This window comes from Falco biarmicus, chromosome 10 (assembly GCF_023638135.1).
Source record: "Falco biarmicus isolate bFalBia1 chromosome 10, bFalBia1.pri, whole genome shotgun sequence".
Classification (NCBI taxonomy): Eukaryota; Metazoa; Chordata; class Aves; order Falconiformes; family Falconidae; genus Falco; species Falco biarmicus.
The window spans coordinates 24,010,805-24,025,796 of record NC_079297.1 but is presented as its reverse complement, the minus strand read 5'-3'; positions in this window follow the sequence as shown (position 1 = coordinate 24,025,796).

Here is a 14,992-nt window from a genome sequence, read left to right as displayed (position 1 = left end):
CTTCGGGGATGCCACGTCAAGTAAGTGTTTGGAGGCAAGCGGGAGCCCTCGCCTGACACCTGCGGGCACAGGCATCGGTCACCACAGCCATACTCCGGCCCAGGGCAGGGAGGCAAGAGAGAAGAGCTCCTCAACCACAGTGGCTGCGTGCAGCTGCGCAGGGTCTGGTTACTCACCCAGGGAAGGTAACAGCAAAAGACTAGCGAAGTCTGTCTTAGAGCTAGGAATGCAGCTAGCTGCTTCTTCCAACAAGTCCTGATTTTTTTGATTAATTTTTTTTAACTGTACTTTCTTACATGAAGAGTTCTTACATATCGCCCATATGTCTTTTATTCAGTAAAAAGTAATAGCACCCTGATTTCCACCAATGTGGAATTTTTTTTTTAAAGCTGATAATGGATACTTAATTGCTATATTTCAGCATAGATATTTAAACACAGTCTCTACTCTACCTTCAGCTACATGTTATTTTTTTTATATTCCCTTCTGAAATACTTATATATTCAGGCATGAACAGAGGACGGCCTCAGATGCCCTCATCAGAAAACATTAAATGCTAAATGTACACAGTAATTCACTTGTTCTTAGAGAACTTCCTATGAAGCTGTTGCACAAATCCAAAATAACAGCAGCAAGAACTCCTTCACAGTTTATATGCCTCATGACATCCTGACTTTTTACTCCTGTGGACAGAAATAGTCAGAATTTTAGCCAATATTTTTTACCTGTGTTTTTGGAATAGCATAACGTTATAGATGCTAGGGGAAAAAAAAAAATGTGCTCATGTGCCACAGAAGCCAGGTAGCAAAGAGTCTTGTGGGGGAGCGGGGGGAACACATTCTGAGGAACTGCAAGTGTCAGGCTTGCTAGCGGTTGGGCTTCTGTGGAGAAAAGCACCAAGAAGGCTTCTGAAAATAAGTCAGAGAAAATTTTAGTAGAGATTTCCTCAACCTCACGCAGCCAGGCTCTGGGCTGAGTAAGAAACTGCACCTGGCTGTGCTCAGTGTGAAATGGCACGTGCAGAGAAAATAGCCATGAAATGTCCGTGTGAATACACAAAGTTTTGCTGAGGTTGACGAGGGACTCGTTGCTCTACATTTGAATGCAATGGGATTGCAAAAACCCTCTCTGAAAACAAAAGGCAGCTTCCCAATAGTAGCAGCATTTTCAGGTCCTTAAAACATTATGAACTGAGTTAAAAGGTGCCCTCACTTTGCAACTACGGATTTTTGGGTGCCCTGCTCCTGGGGAACACCCATGTGTGAGTTCACATCACACCTCACCTGAACCCATGAGCAACTCAACCACTCCCAGCTTTCAAAGACCTGGGAAAGCATGCCCTTAAAGCAACATCATCAACAGAAATACAGAGAATACAATTGTGCTGCTGCCCCACAAATGCGCTACTGCATAAACAGCATTTTTGCTGTTTATTTTTGCTATTTAAACCGATGGGAAGTGATACCGAAACAAGCAGTGGGTCACCACTTCCCCTGACCAAGCCCCCGGTGTGCGGCAGGAGGGAATAGGGCTCTTTTTGCTGGGTTTTCTCAGCAGGTTCAGCATACTGCTTCTCCCTTACCTGGCTACTGCTGTAAAAGATAATGAAAGATGTGGCTATAAATACATTAGCAACACAAGGAGGGGTAAGCAGAATCTCTGTCCTTCAGTGGATGTGGGGGAAACGTGGTGACAAAGGATGAGGAAAGGGCTGAGGTACGTAACGCTTTCTTTGCCTCAGTTGTTCTCCAGGTACTCAGCCCCCCTGAGATGGAAGACAGGGACGAGGAGCAGAATGAAGCCCCCACAGCCCAGGAGGTCAGTGCCCGGCTGCTCCACTTAGACACGCACCCGTCTATGGGGCCAGACGGGATCCACCGAGGTTACTGAGGGAGCTGGTGAAGGAGCTCGCCAAGCCGCTCTCCATCATTTATCAACAGTCCTGGCTGACTGGGGAGGTGCCAGAAGATGGGAGGTTAGTCAGTGTGATGTCCACCTACAAGAAGGGCAGGAAGGAGGACCTGGCCAACTACAGGCCTGTCAGCCTCCACGCGGGGAAGCTTACAGAGCAGGTCACCCTGAGCACTGTCACACGGCACATGCAGAACAACCGGGGGATCGGGCCCCGCCAGCGCGGGGTCGTGAAAGGCAGGTCCTCCTTGACAAACCCGATCTCCTCCTACGACAAGGCGACCCGCTGAGCGGGTGAGGGGAGGCCGCGCGTGCTGCCCACCCGGAGCCCAGCGGAGCCTTTGGCCCGTCTCCCCCAGCACCCCCTGTGCCAGCGGCTGCTGCCGGCCGGGCGGGCGAGCTCTGCGCTGGGGTCAAAGCTGCCCGGGCGGCCGAGCCCGAAGCGTGGGGGTGGATGGAGCCACCTCCCGGGGGCGCCGGGCACACGGGGTGTTCCCAGGGCTCCGTGCTGGGGCCAGCCCTGTGCCATGGCTCTGCCCACGGCCTGGGCCAGGGGGGCAGCGCCCTCAGCCAGCTGCAGGGGACCCCGGCCGGGGATGGGGCACAAGGCTGGGGGGGCGGCGGGGGGAGCGGGGGGGTTCAGCCCGGAGAGGAGGGGGCTCGGGGGGGGCCTGATCCCTCCCTACAGCTGCCTGGCAGGGGCCGTAGCGAGGTGGGTGTTGGTCTCTTCTCCCAGGTAACAGGCGACAGAGTAAGAAAAAACAGCCCCAGGTTGCGCCGGGGAGGTTTAGATGGGATTTTAGGAAAAATGTCTTCACTGCACGGGCTGTCGGCACTGGCACAGGCTGCCCAGGGACGGGGCTGAGTCACCATCCCCGGAGGTGTTGAGAAGACGTGTGGATGTCACACCTGGGGACAGGGTTTAGTGGTGGGCTTGGCAGAGTTACGTTAACGATTGGACTCGATGATCTTCAGGGTCTTTTACAACCTAAACAACTTTATGATTCTATGATTTCAACTCACTGGTTTACTGATTTTTTTATTTTTTTCCCTTTAAGACATAAATAGTTTGGAAAACACTTTGGTAGGCGTGCAAGCTGGGTCTAGCCAGAAATGGTAGACCAACCTTCTCATGTAAGTAAGAAAAGACTAAGTGTGTTATTGACCAAATTTTGAGTAGGGTCCTTAGAAATATGTTTACCACTAAGTTGCTGGGCTCACACAAGAATTTCTAGTCAAAACAACAGGTATGAGAAAGCGGTGAAATGATGGAGCAGTTCCAGAACAGGCCATATCCTCTGATTACTTTATTTACCTGGAAAGCGGTAGCTTAGGACCCTGATTTGGAACTAGAACTAGGTGGGGGCTACATTTATTTATATGGTTATATATATACACATATACATATGATTATATGTGTATATGATTACATGTAACTGATGATATACTTATGTTTTTCTATGAATGGAGCTATTTAATTTTGCATACATATGTCAATATACATCGAGCCGAAGACTGTAAATTAGTCAGTTATTTTCACCAGAAAAAGATGAAGAAATAAATCTGTGGTTCTTGTAGTTGGTTTCGATCTGCACTGGAACAAAAGAAAGCAGTTAATGGGGTAGGAGCAAATGGCAAAAAGGCAATGGATGGTGGAAAAGCCTTAGAAAATACACTAGCCCTGTGACTAGTGAGCTGACCTCAGACATGGCACACCTGAGTTTGACTCCCATCTCCTAGCCACAAAATTCCTACGTATGCTGGAATCTCTTCTCTTATCATTTACAATATTGAGCATCTTGGCTTCATCTTGACACAAATGAAATTAAGTGCCAAGCATTGTTTTGTTTGTTTGCTTCTTTTTTAAATTACATACCACTTTTTCCTACCAAGCCTGCTCCTTTGCATTCACTCCTAAACGCATCAGGCTCTTCCTGGAGTGCCAGAAACAGTGTCTGGTTTTTCTAGTTTTTCCTCTTCTAGAAAATCCTTTATACTTGAAGAACCACAAACCTTTTAATCCTTCTCTTGATGTTTGAAATGTCTTATGTAACCTTTAATAAAATTATGGCTATGCAAATCTGCCAAATACTGCCCAGACTTGTGGGTGGTAGCTTGGGCTAGGAGTCTTGTGGTTCTCGGCTACCAGCACATGTTATAAGTGAGGAGGAGTATCTCAGGTTTTGGGCTCTGGTAGGGTGTTCTTCACAGTTCCCTGAGCGGAAGGGATTTCCCCAGTTGTTCTGAGAACAAGAAGACACAAAACAAGAGTATTCTGGAGCGGAGTTGAGCTCCATGCTGCCTTACTGCACTCCAGAGGGTCGGTAAATCCAGCCACTGGTGGACACTTATTCCATCATCTACCGCATAATAAACTTGTGTTGTAGCTACATATGAATACCCTTTCACCTGGAGGACATCACAGAATAACATCTAGTAACCTGTTTAGGTTGACCATTTTGAGGATCATTACACCTGCAGAGATAGGACATTTCACTATGTGTTAGACCATTCTGTAAGTTTTAATGTGCGGTGAGTTTTACAGGTATGTGCTCACTTTAAGAAGTGTGGATTTTTGCTATAAGAACAAAGATAAAACAATAAATATTACCATTATGATCATGCTTAATACTAAACCTTCTTTACTCTTCCAGCTAACTCACCTTTTCCTTTTTTTATTAAGCTAGAATGTCCGTAGCATCAAGACATCCAAGTCATAAGCAAAAGCACAATGCTGCTGAACATTACTGATATTATTATATATTTATACATATAATATTTTAAATTAAACTTCTTCTGAGGAGTTCTCCTCAGGAGGAGAAATACTTTTGAGAGAGGTCTCTTTGGGCACTGCCAGCAACCTGCAGAAAAGCAGGACTTCCCACATCCACTCCACTGGCGTCCCTGCGAGGTTCCTAAGCACTTTCTGACAAGCGTAACAGCAATAGGAAGCAAGCTTTAGTCTTTATGGGATTCCCACTTGGAAAGGAAAACTCAACGGATAAATAAATCATGTCCAAATTCAAAGATCCTTGCCAATTTGGCAAGATGGTTCATTGGTCAGGTTGTGAACTAGGTGGTATTATAAAACAAGGCAAACTGAGTGAGTCTAGATGTATATTGTCTCCAGCTGAATGTTGCCGTTTTAAACCCCTTGTGCTCTAAAATCTACGCTGTCCCTTTACAGCATGCACTGTCTTCAATGATGCAGTTCTTTTTAGCTGTGGAGGAAAACTAGTGGCAACAGGACAAGATTAGCTGCCCTCAGATTTTAGTGTTCTGTATGTTTCTTGTGTGGCTCAGTGCAAAATCCTTTTTTATTTCTTGCTAAACAGAAATGGCAGGGTGTGGAGAAGAGGCGGTGTGTTTGCACTCCAGAGGATGGGAACTGGCTGTACTCCTTTTGAACCACCATAAATTACCAGGAGCACAGGAGAGAAATGAAAACTACTTCGAGTCTTCCCTGAATAGTTGAGAGATGGTTTGTTACATTTTATTTTATTTTCTGTTAATATTAGGGGCTGCAGATTCATCGTCATAAAGCTCTCGGCATCTGGGGGGTAAAGCCTGAATCTCAGCAGGGTTTCTACATGTAAATTCAGGGTTTCTATATGTGTATTTGCTAACACAATCTTAAGGATGTCTTCAGGTCCAAGATCCATTCAGGATTCTAGATCAGTTTATCTACTGATCTTTTTACATTTGTATTTTCTTAGTATTTTTAAATGAAAGCATTTTACTACTGCTTGCCTCCTGACTTTAAAGAGTATGTACTCGGTATACAAAGACGTCTTAGATATTTTCATAATGTTTACTTTCTAACTGTGTAAGCCAAAACCAGACAATATGACAGGCTTGAAAAATAAATCCACATCTATCTTTCTGAAGTATAAAAAATACCAATTTCAACGTACTCTTATATTTCAAGATCACCTTAAAAAAAAAAAAAAAAAAAGACAGAAATGAAAGACTACTTTAAAAAGGGTGTTTATATCATATTGGCTTACGTTGATGAGACTACATGGAGAAGTAAGAATTTTCAGACCATTTAAACAGGCACATAATCTGCCATAGACTGCTGCACTGTACTTTGTAGAGAGTTACTGCTAGGATTAGGTAAATGTACAACAAGAAGACTGTAAATTCTTTCCTATTTAATGAAAAGGGTAAGACTGAATGACATTTCCATTCTCTTGTAGATGTTTCTGCCTCGATGGGTGTTTCCATTCCTGTTCTGCCATGGTTTTTACTGGAGTAATGCTGAACTAGTTGTGGATGAAGGTAATTCTTGGTTGTTGGAAAGCTGCTAGAAGAGCTTCTCAGGGCAAGTGATAGAAACTTCTTGAGAACACTGGGACTGAATGTTATCATGGCAGCATAAGAGGCTCTAAAATCATAAAAAGTAGAGTTAAAATGCAGACACCAGACCTGAGTGTGTTGGAGGCTTATGTAGCTTAAAAAGCAGGTATGTGCAATTGAAAATAAACAGTACAAAGCAGAACATAGATTTAGGTCTTCTGAGGAGAATTATTATTTTATCTTGGTTTATTTTATATATATTTATAACTTTTTATACTTTTATATTATATTTATATTTTATATTTATATTATTTTACTTATCCTTGTCCTGCAAGAAGAAAGGGAAGCTATGAGTAGAAGTAAGGCTGGTGTTTATAAGCCTTGGAAGCGTTAGCACCGAAGCTTTTTGGTCAGGAGGGCAAGATGCCTAAGGATTAGCTCGCAATAAGCTTTCTTGACAAAATACAGTGGAGCTAACGAAAGCGCTTACACTGAGCTGCAAGCACATGCCCGCATTCCCAGGGGAGAGGTTAGTCTCCCAAATCATGTCTAGCACCTTTGGGAGATGGGCACAAACTAATTCATCCTACAGAAAAACAGACAGCGTGGTAAGTCGGGTTTGATTTGCCAGAGTTGAGCTTAAGGTGAAGGAAGGAAAGCATGTCATTTGCCATTGCTGTTGCTCTCTGCTCTGCAGATAGGCAGAGGAAGGACTGTCACCTGCTAGTGACAGTGACATTGGGATTGCTGCTTTGGAGAGCCCAGCTGTCCTACTGGGCTACATGCAGGGGCTAAAGAGAGGCAAAAAAAAAAATGGTGCAGAACTCATCTGCCTTAAAAAGGCACTGTGGTCTTGCACCTGGGTCAGGAAATCCAGTCTTTTGGTATTCCAGAACCATGTCACATATTCCCTTTCAGAAATGAACTGATCTTCCTTCTAAAGGCATGGTTTGGGGTTTTTTGCCTGTTTCAGCTGCAAAGCTTCTTCAGAATCAGATTTCATTAACGGCAGGCAGCTCATTGATGATTTCTAGCTTTACTACTGGCTAACCTCTATCTACTTGTTGTCACCTGTCACCCTCCCTCGATCCCCAGCATATATTCCCCAGTATACGCTCAAAGAAAGTAGTTCTCATCCTTCCTTGTAAGTTAGGCTCTCCCTTCACCCAGTTATCTGAGCAGTCTTTCTTCCATCTGTTACAAACCACTGGTCTTAACACGTTTGATGGGAGCAAGACAGTAGAGGTCTTTTTTTTTTTTTTTTTTCTTCCCCCCCCCCCCCCGAAGTTGGAGGATTCTATTTTCCTTGCTGTTACAGGAACTCACATCTCAACTTCTGGTATTTGAATCTGATTTTGAAGCTTTTTCATGCTGGGACTCTTCAAATGGGTGTTCCTCAGCAGGCCAGGGCTGTCACACAGAAATATTTTCACTGAATTACAAGGCTAAAACCTATGGGGCGCGCACCACTGAAACGACAGAACAAATAGGACCTGGGGAATACAGTCCCAATCTGTAAACACTAATGCACCACTCTGATTAAAGTATTTATGTTCAGAGGTGCATAAACCCATATTAAAGTGTTTCAGAAGTGCCTAAGTTGCCAATTCTCACTGTCTTGCAGCTTTTGGTATTACTTGAAGTTCTAAATTTCATGAATTTACAAGCTGCCGTGGAAATCCAGTTTGTCATAGGCTGAAAATAAGTAGCAGTTGCATGTACTCAGAAAACTCTTTTATTGCCTTCCTACACAACTTAATTTCAGTCCTTCAGCTGAAATTTAAAACACAAGGAAGCACAATTTAAGAAAACTAAAACCCCATGTTTCTAAAATGTGAAAAGGCAAACAAATGAATGTTTCCAATTTCATTCTGTACAGATCACTAAAATATAGCTTGACAAATCATATTATGAGTTGAATTGCTTCTTCCATTTTTCAGCCAGGAAAAAAAAAAAAAAAGAAAATGTCAAAACAGTTGCAATCCTTTATTCTTTGAGCACAGAGAACACTTTATCACCAAACTACCAAGTATTTTCCCATGTGCATCATGCTCCCCATATGTGTAACTACAAAACAGATCAGAAGGAAATGGTAAAAGATACAGACAAATAAGACTTATTTCTCCCTTCAAGATATAACCCTAAATTCACAATCTGGAATAATTAGCAGCCTTTTACACTCAGAAACAATTGTAATATAAATGATATTGTAACCTGGGGCCCAAGCCTGCAAACATTAAAGAATATGAGGTTATTTTATGCATGTGAGTAATTCCTCTTAAGAATATTTGCAAGATTAGAAACTAGAGTAATGGGATAAAATAGTATGGAAGGAGATTGTATTACATCTGTACAGGCTGTACCAGTCAGATACCACTCACTTACTCTATTTAATATTAGTCAAACTCACTGGCTTCGTAAAGATGACGAGATCAGGTAGTTTAACGGAACAAAATTAATCTATCTCTAGCACTATCAGTTTGGCACGGGGAAAAAAACCTAGCTAAAGACTCCATTTGGGGAAACAATCACTATATGTTCTTCCAAGGTATAGAAAGTAAGCTGTGAAAATCCTTCTTGATGTGGAGAAAACATATTAATGGTATATACTGCATCGTATACACAAAGAGGTGGCATACCTCCTTGTCACCTGTTTAGAATGGTCCAGCCCTACTGCTATTGCAATTAGCAGCAAAACTCCTGGGACTGTAGGAACCAAACCCTGCCTATATTGTCATTGCAGCTATAAGATGCCAGTCTTATATGCCACAGACTTAGAGACAGCAGGGTTGCATGCATCTGCATCAGCAAGTGATCTGGCCCTACGCAAGTCTACAAGAAGATGATGCTAATTATTCAAATATTTTAAAAGGAAATTTTACATATACACTTTAAATGCTTTTCACTCAGTTTTCAATGTGCAGCGTTGTGCAACAGAACACTTCTGAGATCATTAAACTTCAGCGATATTAGTAAAAACACAGTCAACATCTTTGAAACTTACATTCCTTTCTGTACGAGAGGAGGATCTCATAATAGAGATGAAGAATCTGGGGACCCTAAATGGTGGATGCATTTTTGTAAGCATAAACAGTTTGAGAGTAATTTCACGTTAATGTTACATTAGCAGTTTGTATCTGTTTTGTTATGATCAGACCTTTGAGAAATGGTATTTACAAACCATTTTTGGCCAAAAACACTGGACAAAAAAAAAATAAAAATCTCTTTACAAAGCCAAAAATGTGTTACCCATCATACAGCCAAGCCCATCTGCTCTTCAGTCCTAAATCCTAAATATATAGCTTAATTGTATTCAATTTTTTTCACTTGCACCAGAGGAGAGTGAGAATCACCTTACTGAACATGAATGGTCTTCAGGGGCTTAGTCTAACTCCCACTTAGGTCAATGACATACATTTAATGACTTTAGCAGAGCTTAAACACAACAATTTCAGATCTTATGAGTCAAACCTGTGTTTTCTAGAGACTTTTCTGATCCCGGCGAGCTTTCTTCTGAGATAGCTCATCTAAAGGTACACAGAAAAACAGTTCATCGCAGGACTAGCCAAGGAACGTTGGAGTCAGTGAAAGGCTCAAAGGCAGCCTGAGACAGTGCAGAAGTTACCACAACGCAGGGAGAAAAGCCAAAAGGTGAAATTAAATTCCAGTCCAAACACTCACAAGGTCGTGAACAGCACAGATGCTTTTTCTGTACCGTGACCCTTGCTAATCATAACAGTTCATCTGCTCAGGATAGCTATTCTCAAAAGATGTGAAACAGCAAACTTTTCATTGCCTGTTGAAGACATACAATGTAAGATTTCATATAACCCTGATGGGTTGCAATTCCTGCTTTTGTTCTATAAAGAGGAAAATCTCTCATACATATTGTAGGAAGAACGTATTAGTCTGGCTAACGTAAAGTCTACTCTGTGTTATAAAACACTGAAATCATTATGTATAGCCGGTCTTGTCTAATAGGTAGTAGAAGTGTTTTCCAACTATTATTTTGTAAGTGTGATTTTTTTGTGTGTGTGTGGTAATCCAGATCTGGGAAGTTTTCTTTAAGTCTCTTTATGAAAGGCTTTGTGGATATTTGGGTTATACGTTAGGGGGAAACATTCTCTCCTTACAAACTACTCCCTTACAGTGAAGTCAAAATCCAATAAAAGCTGACCTTTGGAATTCACTGCTAACTCACACCTGTATTTGTGCAGGACACGCACCGAATTTGCAATTTCCACCTCTTTCCTACTCAGAAAGCCCTGCCAAGTTACAGCGGGAAGAAGAGCACGCTGCAGAGGCAGAGTTTCCTCTTTGGACCACCCTTCCCAGAGGCTGAGGCCACACATCGCTTCCAGCAATGACAGCAGAGGGAGACTCAGCGTGGTTATATTCTGCTATCAGAAGGCTGTTCTGCCAAATCTGTTTTGGGTAGCTTTAGTTTAAACCTAGTTCTTTTTTAAAGTAAACTCAATCCTTTAAGGCTTCAAATAACTTTTCATAAAATATAATGAGATTTTTTTTCCAATGTTGCTGTCTGTGTACCGCTTGATCTCGTAAGCTACTTCAACGTTTGCATTAAGCAAATCACTTGAAAGGCAGGCAGATGTTCCAATGCAATCTTAACTCTTCCCTGTGACTGTACAGACGCAACTTAATACTCTTTTCAAAAACATCCCTGTCCCATTCGAGATGAAGTTAAACATCCTGCATTTCCTCTGAAATTCACCAGTTATCACCATGTCATTCTCTGAATGACTTCAGTTGTGCACCAAGGAAAACACGCTCATAGGTGAGAACTGTGCCAACTTAATTATTGTACTATGACCACTTGCATATGGGAAGTGGTAAATTCTGTCAAATTAGAGCTGGAGAGGAGGTTTGTTTCTGTATAGAACACTATACTATGCAATAATAATATTAATATATAATACTATGAATATATAACAATACTATTCTGTTTTATAAACAGAAGTTTGCTGTGCTTCAAAACTTAATGGTGAAGAGCTTCTTGCGAAGCTGTACCACAGAACACGTGCTTGCTACATCATACAGTAAGGTGAGCCCTTTCACTGATATTGAACATTTTACTAAAAAGGAGCATTTGCAAGATCAAATATTTCCCTCTGGGCAAAAAAACCCAGATGCATTTAATTTAATTATGTCTGAGTATTAACTGTAATTAGCATTTAGATGCCTTACCGACTCTCCAGTTTGATTTTGCTTCTTCTGTCACTCCTGTCATCAGTAAACAGCATTACCATGTACAGAAAAGGCCGGGGGGTGGGGAGGATGATAATGACAAGATTTCAAAAAAACTCCTGAGTAACAGGCAGCACTTTCTATACGCCTGCTACATGCTCCCAGATTCGCCAGGGGTGACTAGAAAAATTCAGCGACAACTCAGTCAAATTTTATCTGGACAAAATAATTGGCATGGAGATTAGGTGGCACATAACAAAATGCTGGACTCCTTCTACACGTTACTCAACCACTGTGTGAAAGATTAATCAAAATACAAATTCTCTAGCATCTGACAAAGCAAAAATCTCTTCTGTCAAATGAAGACAGAAAATATTGCTGGTATGTGCATGACCAAAAAGGTATCAAATTCTTCAATAAGTATAAAAGCCTGGACTTTGACAGGGACAATAGCAATCAATCACAGCGTGTGGCAGACCATGAAACTCACTCTGGACTAGGCCAATGAATCAAAGTATTGCTGAAATTGCAAATACCAATCCAACTGTCAGAGATCTAAAGTGATTAAATTCAGCGGTATTGAAGCAATAAAATTCTACCAACATGGTAGTCCTGAGGCAAAGGGATGTCTTAATAACCTAAAAATTGAATTTGCACTCTCTTCTCTGCCCTGAATCATAAATAAAGGTCCTACCATGGTTAATTTGGCCTTTCAGGTTTCCTAGGCAGACATTGCTCTTTCTGGACAGCAGAGATTCCTCTTCAATTTTTATAAGCATATATTGTCCTGACACCCATTACTATCCTTTTTTTTTCCCCTCCACATTGGTGTGCTGTGTAACAGAATTGCCATTTCCTCCTTAATGATAACTGAATGCATACATACCATCTACAGCAATTAGCTAGGTAATTATTTAAGTAAAATTCCTTTCAGTTTGGAGTTAACATTTGCCTAATAACGTTAAAAGCACTTTAAGATCATTGTTTACTATATGTATGTGAAAACACATACACAAATAAATGCTGTAGGTGTGTGATTTGTACTATGCGCATTAAAATAATGCATTCATTGGCACTGTTACACTTCTAAAGATGTGATTGGGACGATGAAATTTTAGAAAATTGTGTTCCAATGTTTTCTATAGCATCTACAGAATCTTATAGTTCCTCCTTGTGACTAAATTAATTGTCAGCTGGATGTGAAGGAAAATACTACCTAGCTACAAGATTGATATGGAATGGTCCTGCTAACACAAGAACACTTGTACAAAAAACACATGTACACATACACAGGGAAAGTAATTTTCCAGAGAATTAAGACATAAGTTTACACAGATAGAATCGTAGAGAGACAAAGCTTGCCACAACCCATGTGTATTTTCTTATCCTTCTGATGGCTTTTGGGGTTTAGCACATCCAGTAACAAAGTATTTAAGCTACACCAATTCAAGCTATTCTTGTAAAAAAAAAAAATCCAGGTGAAAAAGGCTCATGAGAACGACTGCTTGCACAGTTGTAAACAGTGTCTCTTTCTCACAAGAAGCTCGAGCCCAAACCTTGCACCCAAGCAGAAGCTTGAAGGAAAGCAAGCAATGTTTCTTGAACTGCTCTTCTTCCAGCATTTCTCCTAGCGAATCATAGGGTATATCCTGTCATATTCGCATTCCCTCCACCTGTGTCTAATGTCTAGAATTCAAGGGCCCCATGTCTGGCTGCCTGGCTAGACACTATGATAAAAATATTAAGATCTTACTAATTAATTTATAGAGGAAGCTCATCCTCTTATTCAGTTATGGATTAACTTCTTACATGCTAAGATCTCTCACCTAAAACAAATTGTGCTTTCATTTAAGTTAGCTTACACTAGAGACTGATTTCCATTTTCTCTTGAACGGGTAATGAAACTGTTTTCCAACGAAGACATTGGCTATTACCATTTGTTTATTGATAATCCTTCAACAATAACTCTAGAGTGTCACACACAAAACAACACCTGCAGGATGTCCTTGCTCCCAGAAGCCCTACTGACATATACTACAGCACACTGCACTGATATTTTATATGGCTTTAAAGTACAGCTACTAACACCTAGGCTAATTCATCAATGAAGATACAAGTAAATAACTCTGGTAAAAAATGTCACAAGCTGAAGTGACACAAACAGGTCTAATTTAATAATTTCATTGTCGTTAGAAAAATACATCAATTGAAGTTTAACGCTTAGATCTTTCACGCTTCTCACACACCACTGTGAAAATACATTTACCTAGTCATTTAGGAGGAGCACCCCCCACCTCTTTGGGAATCTCTGCTGGGACCCATTTTTCCTCCAGACACCCAGATAGGGATTCCCTGACTAGGGTGGCACAGACAGTTTGTTGTGACAGGATTAGACCTCTGAGTCACATAGTGGCTATTCTTTTAATTCAAATAAATTTTCTTATTTTTGAAGACAAGAGGGTGCTCTCTGCCACAGCAGTGCCTGGCTTTGTATCTTAAGACACCACTTCAGAAATCTGGTGGTCCTGAAAAAATACAGCAGCACATGTAAATGTCACCTCAGCAAGGAAAAAGCAAACAGGTATGCGTGCCATTTCTTTTTCTGTATAACCTGTAGCCTTATTTTCCATCCCTCCGTTGTGGTTCTGCACTGGCATCCCACCACTTCTTCCACCAGAATATGAAACCTGTCTTTCTTTGGTTCTCCTGAGGGACACAGAGAAGTTGTTTGTGCCAAGTTTTAGCTTTTTCATTAAAATAAACAGCGATGTCAAATTTTATGCTAAAGGTTTATTTCTCTCAGATATTTTTCAGTTGAGTTCTATAGCTGTTACAAAAAAGCAAACACCACAGAGAATAAGCAGTCATTTTGACTGCTTCTTTCCCATGCTTTTTTAAGATTCTAACCCCGCTAATTTTCCTGCTATCCACAGAACTTCTCGTGTAAAAAGACCTAGCTTTCTCAAGTAAAAGATAATAAGAGAAAGTAAGTTCCTCTTTGGAAACAAAGAACAAACAAAATCAAATTACCAAGTAACTACTATCAACAATCTTCACAGATCACAAATTAGAAACCCAAACTTGTGGTTTTTTAATTGCAGTTATGTGTCAGTGCAAATTCCAGGAGCAATATGGTTTAAGCTGGACAGTGCTGTGAAGCAGATAGTGGAAGCAATAAATGAAATTTGCTTTTGAGATTTTCTTGTTCTCATAACGTCATTGTCCAGTTCACTGAGTCTACAGGAAAGCTAAAGCAGCTGCTTTAACTTCTGATTCTTTAGCCTTCGCTGAAGTCAGAATAATGATACTTTTAAAGATATGTTTCAATATGTATTCTTATCATGTCTTTTGGAAAAATCTTAAGATTTGTGAAATGCTGCTGAACGCTCATTTTTCTCCATAGGCTCATCTGTCCATAGTCAGACCAGGCCATTTAAAATTTCAATCACTTGTAATAGAATGGGAGCTCCTGCACCGCAGTGATAGAAACATCTGGATTTTATTCCAGAAGCATTCTATAGTTCCAGCTGCTAAACCATTTTTTCCTGCTGGAAACTAGTCTGTGAGGATTTAATTG